The 9,088-nt window shown below is 40.1% G+C and overlaps 1 pseudogene; it reads left to right on the top strand.

Annotated features, from left to right (window-relative positions):
* Positions 1–17: 17 nt before the first annotated feature.
* On the top strand, positions 18–2,027 carry LOC144514953 (tripartite motif-containing protein 16-like; annotated as a pseudogene).
* Positions 2,028–9,088: the final 7,061 nt, after the last annotated feature.

Below are 9,088 nucleotides of genomic sequence, written 5' to 3'. Positions count from 1 at the left end.
TGTTACATCAGAGCTCAGACTAGTTTCACTTCCAGGAAGTGAGACTCAGACAGTTGTTGTCACTGAGCGAGAGGTGAAATGGCGCAGAAAGGAGTTCAGCTGGACCGGGAAACCTTCTCTTGTTCCATCTGTCTGGATCTACTGAAGGATCCGGTGACTACTCCCTGTGGACACAGATACTGCATGAACTGTATTAAAAGCTTCTGGGATGAAGAGGATCGTAAGAACAGCTACAGCTGTCCTCAGTGCAGGAAGAGGTTCATACCGAGGCCTGTCCTGCTGAAAAACACCATGTTAGCAGTTTTAGTGGAGGAGCTGAAGAAGACTGGACTCCAAGCTGCTCCTGCTGATCACTGCTATGCTGGAGCTGAAGATGTGGCCTGTGATGTCTGCACTGGGAGAAAACTCAAAGCACACAAGTCCTGTCTTCAATGTCTGGCTTCTTACTGTGAGAAACACCTTCAGCCTCATTATGAATCAGCTCCATTTAAAGAAACACAAGCTGGTGGAGCCGTCCAAGAAGCTCCAGGAGAACGTCTGCTCTCGTCATGATGAGGTGATGAAGATGTTCTGTCGTACTGATCAGCAGCTTCTCTGTTATCTCTGCTCTGTGGACGAACATAAAGGCCACGACACAGTCTCAGCTGCAGCAGAAAGAGCTGAGAGGCAGAGAGAGCTCGAAGGGAGTCGACAAAACATCCAGCAGAGAATCCAAGACAGAGAGAAAGATGTGAAGCTGCTTCAACAGCAGGCGGAGGCCATCAATCTCTCTGCTGATAAAGCAGTGGAGGACAGCGAGAAGATCTTCACTGAGCTGATCCGTCTCCTGGAGAAAAGAAGCTCTGATGTGAAGCAGCAGGTCAGATCCCAGCAGAAAAGTGAAGTGAGTCGAGTCAAAGAGCTCCAGGAGAAGCTGGAGCAGGAGATCACTGAGCTGAAGAGGAAAGACGCTGAGCTGAAGAAGCTCTCACACACAGAGGATCACAGCCAGTTTCTACACAACTACCCCTCACTGTCACCACTCAGCCAATCTACATCCAGCATCCATATCCGTCCTCTGAGCTGCTTTGAGGACGTGACAGCGGCCGTGTCAGAAGTCAGAGATAAACTACAGGACGTCCTGAGAGAGAAGTGGACAAACGTCTCACTGACAGGGACTGAAGTGGACGTTTTACTGCCACAACCAGAGCCCAAGACCAGAGCTGGATTCTTAAAATATTCACGTGAAATCACACTGGATCCAAACACAGCAAACACATGGCTGTTATTATCTGAGGGGAACAGGAAAGCAACATTAATGAAACAACAACAGTCTTATTCTAGTCACCCAGACAGATTCACTGACTGGTGTCAGGTCCTGAGTAGAGAGAGTCTGACTGGACGTTGTTACTGGGAGGTGGAGAGGAGAGGAGGAGTTTATGTAGCAGTCGCATACAAGAATATCAGCAGAGCAGGGGGGTCGGATGAATGTAGATTTGGACTAAATGACAAATCTTGGGCGTTAGATTGTGACAACAACAAATTTACATTTTGGTCCAACAAAGTCCAAACTCCCGTCTCAGGTCCTGGGTCCTCCAGAGTAGGAGTGTACCTGGATCACAGTGCAGGTATTCTGTCCTTCTACAGCGTCTCTGAAACCATGACTCTCCTCCACAGAGTCCAGACCACATTCACTCAGCCCCTCTATGCTGGACTAAGGTTTAATTGGTATGGAGACTCTGCTGAGTTGTTTGAACTGAAATAGACAGAAGTCATTTAAGGGTTAAATTCTGTGTTTTAACTCTTTGACTTATTTAGTCTCCATGTTTGTTGCTGAGAGCTGATTGTTGTGACTTTCTATTTTTTCGACGTTTTTCATGTGTTTACACGTTTTTGTTGCTTTTTCTTATATTTTTGCTTTCATCAACATATCTTTCGACATTTATTTGCTTTTCTAAACGTTTTTGTAAATGAGTTTGATGTTGTTTTTTGCTTGTATTGACGTTGTAGAAGTGATGAGATGTTTTAGTTTGTTGAGAAAACCATTCGATTGATTTATTTAAGGATTGGATGGAGGAAACATTTACAAAAACAAATCAGAAAGTCATGTTCATCTGTGGTGATTTTAACATTGATTTGCTAAATCCAAATAAGCCCAATATGATAGAGGACTTCATCAGTACAGTGTATAGTCTGGGCTTTTTTCCCCCAAATTACCAGACCCAGCAGGATTACTTCCCACTGTGCAACATTAATTGATAATATTTTTACAAATGACATAGATAACAATACAGTGAGTGGTTTATTAATCAATGACATCAGTGACCACTTATCAGTTTTTACAGTTTACAACAGTAACTACACATCTAAAAAGGACAACACGGTCTATTCAGACGGGTCAGAACAGAAGAGTCTATGGTTGCACTGAGAGATGCTCTGCTTTCACAAGACTGGCAAATAATATATCAGGAAAAATATATTGATAAAGTATATGGTGAAGTCCTAAGAATATTGAAATTATTATAGGATAAGAACTGTCCGATAAAAACATATTGCAAAAAACAAAAATATAAAAATATAGTGATAGACCGTGGATTTCAAAAGGATTACAAAATGCCTGTAAAAAAACAATCCACTTTATAGATAATGTATTAAACACAGAAGTATAGAAGCAGAAAAGAAAGATAAGAAATAAGCTGATTAAGATGATGGGAACTTGTAAGAGAGATTACTATAGTAAACTATTAGATACTAATACAAATAATATGAAGGGTATATGGAATATTCTGGATTTGAATGGGAATATAACTTCTGAATATATATGTTCATTGATTACAGATTCATTATCTCTGTAGACTTATTATTTTGTAGCTAACTCATTTAATAGGATAGAAAGGGTATAAAGGGGTAGGAGTACATACATTTTACTTCTTCCTACTCCTTTTTGCATGTATAAATAGAGGTCTTTCAGTACTGGAAATTATGGAGTTTTATTTTTTAACTGTTTTTTTTTTTTTTATTACTATTATGTTCAAAATAAAAGTTATCAATCAATTAATTCGGGGAGCCCCAGAAGCTCTCGATGTGCTCAGTTGAGATCTGTTATTTTACCTTTGATTGTTGAAACAGGACGATATGTTAAAAAAGATCTTTACCGAGATGATGTGTAGATATTAGTTGTTTGTTATTCATGTATTTCTCCACGTTATGTATCTGCGGGACAGGAAGATGTCTGTTAAATAGCGGTGTCTTGTAATCCCATGTGGGACGGGCCAAATGTTGTCATAATCATAATCAATAAGTCCTTCTTCTCTTTGACATAGCTGAGATTCTGGTTCAAACTAAGTGATTGTGTGGATGAAGTGAATGTGTTGATGAAATCATTGAACAAGAGTCTTTGAACAGACTTTCCTGATGGGATGTGTGAACAAACTGAAGCTTTACATGATGAATAAACTAACATCAACAAAGTCTTTTCTTCCTGTCTTCATTCCAGGGTTTCATACAAAGCTGACGGAGAAAATGTGAAACTGATATGAGAGTATAACTGAGGCCCTTTTCCTCCTGAAACACCACAAAGTAGGGCGTAGACTCAGGACTTTGTTATTCCAATATCATTTGTATATTTAAATAAATAGTGATATTTGAACTAATATTAGGCAGCCCTTAATATTCAAACCTGTTATGGGCGTTATTTTGTGTAAAAGTGTTTGCTTGTAAACGTTGTTTTCAATTCAGATTCCGAGGCTTTTTCACGCATTTCAAAATGTAACTACACGTCGCAGCGACGCACGTCTCTCGGCCGTGGCTCGGTAGCGTTGCATTTCCCCCCCGACTCATTTCCTGGTTCTCCTTCTCCGTAAACAACATGAAATCAAGGAGAGGGTTAACTTCTCCTGCTCCAGATGTCTCACCGTGGTCAGAAAGAACAGGGGAGACACTTTGTCCCTCTCACTATGACTCTAGAGTCACTACTCGCTCTGAAGCTACCGGTAATCACCGTCACTCTCTCACTCTAACACACACACACACACACACACACACACACACACACGCGCACACACACACACACACACACACACACACACATGAACACAACATAGTCCGTGCCCCTCGCCTGGCATCATAGCGGTACCGAAAGTCAGAAGAAAGCGGCAGAGTCCGATCTGATTATGACTGTGTCAGAGAAAAGCAAGTGCCTCGCAGTGGAAGGTGGTAAAATAAGTGGACAGTTAAGGGAGAAACACAAGCAGTACAGTCTGCAGCAAGGGCGTAAATCCCAGGGGGGTCGGGGAGGTCAGGACCCCCCCCATCTAAAGGTTGTCCCCCCCTAGAAACATCATTAAAACAATGCTGTGTATTGTAGATAACATAAAGATGTATACTTAAAATATCTGTGTAAGCAGAAAAACAATACAACCCCCAAAAATGCTTTTTAAGTTTAGAAACATTTTGAATCCCCCCTCCCTTGCCTCACAGTGGTTTGGTCCACTGCCTGCTGTAGGATCTGCGCTAGACTCACAGTCCCATCGGGTAGTGACAGGAGTGTAGTGAGTAGGCGGTTCAAGGCTGTTTTATTCACATTAAACATCGGATGAAGTTGTTCTTTTCTCAAATAGAAATGATGCTGAGTAATTAACGAATTAGTCATGACAAAAAGTTCGCTATGTTAGTGTAATATAATGTAACGTTACCTAGCTTATAGCTTGTTGGATAGAAATGCACCCACTACAACTAACGTCACCACGGCGATAAGCCTAACGTTATGTGTGTGAACTGATATTAGGGTTAATATTGAAGATCTACAGTTGTGTTTTGCTGAATATGAAGTTAAGTGGCAGATCAGTTAAATACATATCCTCTGTCCCAGAAGAAACCTAATATTTATGTGGAGGACGCAAGATCATTGTATAATTATAATATGACCACGTGGTGAACCTATGAACCTAACTCATATTTAGACATCTGACGTTAAAGATTTGTGTTGTTGTTAAAAATGACAGAGAAAAGAAAAACAGACATAAGATCCTTTTTCAGTACACCAAAACGCCAAGTAAGTACAATAAGTCCTCATATCAAGACAATTTAGTAACATCTTTATAAGCATGGGTGCTTATGGAAATACTAACGTCACTATGTCACAGGCAAAGGAGACAGAAAGACCTGAGGGACAGGGAGACCAGGGACAGACAGGTGGAGAGTCTCAGGTAGACCAGGGACAGTCAGGTGGAGAGTCTCAGGTAGACCAGGGACAGTCAGGTGGAGAGTCTCAGGGAGACCAGGGACAGTCAGGTGGAGAGTCTCAGGTAGACCAGGGACAGTCAGGTGGAGAGTCTCAGGTAAGTGTGTTGAGCTCAGTTCATATTTTTGGGGGGGGGGTGTCTGTCAGGGTGAGCAGATGATCTTCACCAGTGGCTCATTAATTAACATCATGATCAGCTAATGTAACAAGTGTCCAAAAGCATTGCATTTCTTTTATATGGGGACACTTTTTCAAAATAAATACATAAATACATGATTTTAAAGAAGAATATTTCGTTGAATTTAGTCAGCTTGTAGAAAAGGCTCCAAAGTTGTGTTGGTGTTGCTGTTGTTTAGTGCAGTTGACCATGTTGTGTTTTGTGTTTCACGTTGACTCTCGTGTATTCAGTGCTTGTAATCGGGTAGCCAAAGCGCGTGCTGGTTGGTATATTATAGCTGACGTCACACAGTTAATAAGCAGTAAGATAGTTAGTCGGTCAGTTGGGGGCGTGCCAAGATGGCCGAGTGAGTAGACGCTTTCTACCGAGCTCTGCAAAGAAAAGTTTTGGAAACGGTAAAACTACATTCATTATCTGGCCAAGCACTATATTTTGTTTTCAGAAATACTACAGCACTCGTAAGACGAACTATTGAGCAATGCCAAACCAACGCGACAGGAAAAGAGGCCAAGAGAGCGCCGGACAGAAGCTAAATCCTGATGCTAGCAACGCTACTCTTAAGGCTGGCAATGCTCTAGTTGACACTTGTCACGATTATACCTCCACTCTCCTGCCTCTCACCACTGAGGAAGACTTTATGGATGAATTTCCACCTCTTCCTATCACTCCCAGTAAGTCGCCAGCACCGAAGAAAATGATGTACACAGTCGGGTCTGAACAAACCAACACCAACGATATCATGGCTAGCTTTTTAAAAAATGCAAGCCAGATACCTGTTACCATTCAAGTAATTAACCAGTTTTCAGAGGCCTCTGGTTTATGCCTAAATATTAATAAATGTGAGCTGTTGCCTTTAAAAGACTGTAATATACAAACTATTGCAACATTCTGATCAAGAAAGACGTTACGTACTTGGGTATTATTATCTCTAGAGATCAGAAAATGAGATGTCCGTTAAATTTCTCTCCATTTCTTAAAAAAACTCAGAACAAACTGAACCAGTGGTTGCAAAGGGACTTATCTCTGAAAGGCAGAGTGTTGCTTACCAAGGCTGAAGGGATATCCAGGCTGACATACGCAGCTCTCTCTTTACACTTGGATAGTAACATCTGGAAAGACATTGATAGGATGCTTTTTGACTTCATCTGGAAAAATCTTATCCATTATATCAAAAAAAGTGTTGTTATGAATAATTATGAATCTGGTGGGCTACATTTTTTGGACTTCAATACTCTAAATAATACCTTTAAGATTAATTGGGCTAAGCATTTTCTTAAAAAGCCCATTATATATTCTCTGGTTTTGGTGGTCTGGGCTTTATTTTGAATTGTAACTACAATGTAGACAAACTCCCTGTAAAACTGTCCACTTTTCACAAGCAGGTCCTCTTAGCTTGGTCTCTTATTTACAGGCATCATTTCTCACCTCACAGGTATCTCATTTGGAATAACAGAGATATTTTATATAAGAACAAGTCATTTTATTTTGAGAATTGGGTAGGCCATCAGATTCTGCTGGTGGACCAGCTATTTAATGTAGAGGGGCGGCTTTTCTCCTATAGAGAGTTTTTATCAACATATAACTTTCCAGTTACGCCGCTCCATCAGGCACAGTCATGCTTTATAAATATACCGGCAGACTTCCACCTACTTCTGTCTCCCTCCCCGATGTGGCTGAATCACCAGCTGGAAGAATCTGTTTTTCCCAACTTCCTCATAATAATAAGATCATTCGTGCATTATTTCAGAAAGAAATTGTTTCTATTCCAAATGTTACATTTAATTGGAACCGATTTGTAAATGACATTGATTGGAAAAAGGTTTGGATGATTCCTCACAGATACTTGATAGTAAACAAGGTGAAAGAAGTATCTTTCAGAATAATCCACAGATATTACCCTGCTAATCATTACATGATGACATTTAAAAGAGACATCAACACAAACTGGTCTTTTTGTGAAGACCACCCAGAAACTGTTGTGCTCCTCTTTTGGCGTTGCCCGCACACCAGAACGTTTTGGCAAAACCTCAGCAGATTCATCATTGACCATATTTATAAAGACTTTGCCTTATTGCGGAAGGATGTTATTTTTTGCTTTTATGAAAGCCATAGTAAAGAAAAGATGTACTTCATTATAAATGTATTAATTCTTTTGGCAAAAAAGTTCATAAGTGTAAATTCGGCGCTAAAATACCTAGTTTTGTACTTTTTCTCCATGAAGTTGAACATTATATTGATCTGATTTCTGGCTCAAACAACAAAAAGGCTGTTAAAACCGTCAACATATGGTCCTCTTTCCCTTTGTAATGGCCTATGAGCTTCCCCTGGCAATCTTGTTTTATTTTTATTTTTTTATTGTTGTATGTTATGTATATGTTGGCTATTCACATGTGATTTGTACCTTTTATTTACAATAAAATAAAAACTGCATGTTTCTTCAGAGTGTGCGTAAATGAGAAGAGTAAGTATATCTGCTGCATCACTCGTGATATGTATTTCTTTGTTAAACCAGCTTTTATTTCTGCTATTTGATGTGGATGAGAGTTAGGAGTTTAAGGGGTCGCCACGCTACGCAACCACTGTGCTACTTATAGCCACGTTCATTCAAGCTAGTTTATCACCTTCGGCTCACCCGACTCAGTACGTCGGGTCAAAAATATGGAACGTTGTATTTAAACATGTGTATACTTTTTATACTTGTTGTTAGGATTGTTCAGTACTTTGTGGTTGAGTAAAATAAGAAATAAGTGGTGTTAAATAGTGTTATCTGTGCCGCTATTGAGGCTTCTCTCTTGAGACTTTGCTAGCTTGAACGAAATATAACATCCGGTCAGGGATTTTCACAATAAAAGCATCAAGCCGTTCAGTTTAGTTGGAGGCTTTTAAGTGTATCATAGACAACAGGAAGTGGTGTCTACGTTAGCAGTAACTTAACGGATGGTAGAAAATCTATGACAATCCCATATAATATGAATCCCTTTTCTCTGCTTACATTATTGGAGTTTAAGAGATATATAGCCATATGCTGACTATTGTTTATTTTATGTTTGGTAATGTATATTAGTGCGTAGGAAGGAACATATGTTTCCTTTATTCATTTGTATTTTGTTCCTCTCTTTTATAGAAACCACACTCACACTCAAACGTACACAAAGGAACCAGGAAGAAATAAACGGGAAAAGAACATCTCTCAGCTCTTCATTTATTTATTCGTGAGATATTTGGCCTTAAGTGGTGTTCTGGCCGACACACCTGCGTGAACTTAGTGATAACCCTATAACGAGCACCTAGACTGAGCATCTACCCCTTATCTACATTACACAGCTGTTTCATTGAATCAAGAGAAACGCTGAAAAGAAGGATAATGGTACAGTCTCCATGCTACACTAATGATAGTATTAAGGCTTTCCTCTGTGAACACATGTCCTATACGAGTATAATTGTGGCTGTATTATTTGTGTCCTCTTCAAAAATTGCTCTTCAGAAATGTTATGTTTATTGCCCCCCCCCCCCCTACTGTTAGATCAGATTTACGCCCATGGTCTGCAGACAGGCGGGACATCAAACTCTGATAACATCGCAGCTTGAACTTTGAGCCTCTTGCTCAGATATGCTGCACAGAGGATTGTGGGTCAGAAATCACGCTGGCTTGCTTACTGCAAAATGCTGGATGCATTGGGACACATTTT

This window comes from Sander vitreus, unplaced genomic scaffold (genome assembly GCF_031162955.1).
Source record: "Sander vitreus isolate 19-12246 unplaced genomic scaffold, sanVit1 ctg792_0, whole genome shotgun sequence".
In the NCBI taxonomy this organism is placed as follows: Eukaryota; Metazoa; Chordata; class Actinopteri; order Perciformes; family Percidae; genus Sander; species Sander vitreus.
This window is presented reverse-complemented; position numbering and strand designations above follow the sequence as displayed.